Consider the following 3,102-nt stretch of genomic DNA (forward strand, 5'->3'; position numbering starts at 1 on the left):
CCAAACACGACGAAATTTCAAACAAAAAAAAAATTTTCCTGGTGCAGGCCATCTGCGCGGCGCGCCAGGTGGCCGCGCGGCGCGCCAAATCACCTGGACAGCCCGCTGTCCCCGGAAGTTTATTTAACGAAAATGTTTGACTAGTTCCCGACATTTTTAGCCAAAACGCTTTTAACCATACATTCATATATGTAAAACTAGCACATAACTAAGGTTTGAGCGAGTTTTACAAAGTGGGGCCCACACGTGCCCAAAACGCCACTAAGTTTAAAATACAATGTTTAATACAAATTAGAGTTTCGACCACGAAAAGTTTAATTGCCAAACGATACAACGAGCATGGTGTTTGGGGTTAAACTACCCAAATCTCGGTCAAACTCCAAAATCATCACATCCCAAAAGCGTCACTAAACAAGACGGGATCTCTAATCCAACCGGATGCCCTTACCCTTGTCCACACCGGAACCTATAAAAATAGTGAACAACGAGAGGGTAAGCAAAGCTTAGTGAGTAAAACATATATATACATGCATATACAACTTACCCACACGCATCCACGATATCAAATAACACATAACAAATCTCGATAAGCAAGCTAGTATCGCCAAACGTATCACTAGCAATAATCATAGCATAAATACTCATAACAATAATCAAATGCTAGTATGAACAACAATAAATCATGGTTAACCAATCTCTTCGCTAGGGAACGACTTCGCGAAACAAGTCATCGATGTTCATAACATTCGTTAGCTTCCAAAAACGGCTATGGCATGCTAACCCCCCGAGGTGTTCCAAAAACGGCTATGGCATCACCCCTCAAGTGTTCCAAAAACGGCTATGGCATCACTTGCTCAATGTGAGTAGAACACGGCTATTACTCACGCTTTCGTACACCAACACGGCTATGTGTACGGGTAACTCAAATAACAACGTGGGAGTAAAACACGGCTATTACTCGCCACTAAATGCACAAACACGGCTATGTGCCTTAGTACAAAACATGGACTAATACGGCTAAGTCCCACAACCTTGGTCACAAAACGGCTATGTGACACCATCAACACGGTACATAAATCATATACATACATATATAGATATTCCACTCACCTCAAAATCTCTTGTCGAAAGATAACCGAGCTTGAACACTTCAATGTAACGCACCTATTACATTTATCACAATATCAAAATCATAACTCAAGTTGGTCAACACTCTAAAGCTCACTCCTAGAGCCAATTTGACCTATGGTGCAAATCCGACCCATTTGCACCCTTAACCCTAAAATCGGGTTAACTCATCACAAAACCCTATCATTAACCAAAGTAGGTTCTTTACACATTTTAACATTAGTTTTAGGCTTCAACTACACATATTAATTAGCTTAAGTTCAATTTGACCCATTTGGCACTTTCAAAGTCAACCTACCCATTTTTGGGTCAACCACTAACCCTTTTACACCCATTTACATAAATCATGGTGTTCTAACCCTCTTACTAGCTAATTAGGGTTCTCTAACATCAATTAACACTTCCAAAACCCTAGTTAACTCAATATTGAGTCTGTATGACCCAAATTACCCAAGAATACCCAAAATTAACCAAAAGTGGGTTTTATGTTCACCTTTGACTCAAACCCTAGCCCTAAATCAAATTAAACAAAGGAATTAAGGTTAGAGCATACCACAACTACCAAAACGAAGATAATGACGAGATGAACAACTTTAGAACTTGGGCTTTAGCAAGAAACCCTCTTCTTCCTCTTCAAAGTGAGCTTTCCCTCTCTAAAACTCACTCTCTCACTAAAATAAATTGGGAGGTGATAAGGTTGGTGAACAAGGGAGTAAATGAGCTCCCAAACTACTGAACCAAGCATTAAACTCGGCCTTGATGTGAATTTACCAAAATACCCCCAAAATATCTAATTTAAAAAGAGAAAGGGATCTGTCACAGACAGTTGGCGCGGCGCGCCACAAGGCCGCGCGGCGCGCAACCCTGCCAGTTCAGCTCCTTTTGTATTTTAAATACACGCAACAGAACCCCGTTTCAAGTACCGTACATTACACTTATATACACTTATGTACACTATAAATAATCGGGTCTTACAATGAATTTCTGATCTAACTTTCGTTTTTCACTTTTCAACGAGTTTTCTTGAACTTTTGAACATAACTTTTTTATTTGACTTTCCAATTAGTTTTCTTGAACCTTTGAACATGAGTTTCCGCTCTGACTTTCCTTTTTGACTATCCAATTACTTTTCTTGAACCATTGAACATGACTTTTCGATCTGACTTTCCTTTTTGGCTTTCAAATTAGATCATTTCTCTCACATTGTAATTATGTATAACGCATATAATTTTAAAACAAATATCACTTCACTAAGTACAAATTTTAAATTATCAATATGCGTTGCCAAATTAACTAACATTAGGTGGCACATAATATTCGATTTCAGATTGTGCTGAAATTCCTAAGATCGCCCTTAAAAAGAACAAGAAACAAGGCTCCTTGAAGGTGTCTTGCCATTCGAAGTCGTCTAGATGACGAAAATGGTATTTTACTCATTATAATGTTCTTTTTAAACGTTTTGAATTTCTATCATGTTATAATTATTCTTTAAGCATGACTTACTATAGTATAAATAGTTTTAAGACCTATTATTTCAGTCACCTTGTAATTATGTATAACGCATATAATTTTGAAACTAATATCACTTCACTAAATACGAATTTTAGCTAATTAATATGCACCGCCAAATGGAGTAACATTTGGCGGCGCATTATTTTCGGTTTCAGTTTGTGCTGATATTCCTTAAATCACCTTAAAAAAGAAAAGGAGCAAGACTCCTTGAAGGTGTCTTGCCATTCGAGGTCGTCTAGATGACGAAAATGTTATTTTACTCATTTTAATGTCTTTTTAAACGTTTTAAATTTGTATCATATTATTATTTTTGTTTAAGAATGACTTAGCATGGTATAAATAGTATTAAGGCCTATTATTTCACTCACATTGTAATGATGTATGACGCATATAATTTTGAAACTAATATCACATCACTAAATACAAATTTGGAGTAATACTGATGATTTGGATTCTTTATAT

The sequence above is a fragment of the Rutidosis leptorrhynchoides genome, chromosome 11 (assembly GCF_046630445.1).
Source record: "Rutidosis leptorrhynchoides isolate AG116_Rl617_1_P2 chromosome 11, CSIRO_AGI_Rlap_v1, whole genome shotgun sequence".
Classification (NCBI taxonomy): domain Eukaryota; kingdom Viridiplantae; phylum Streptophyta; class Magnoliopsida; order Asterales; family Asteraceae; genus Rutidosis; species Rutidosis leptorrhynchoides.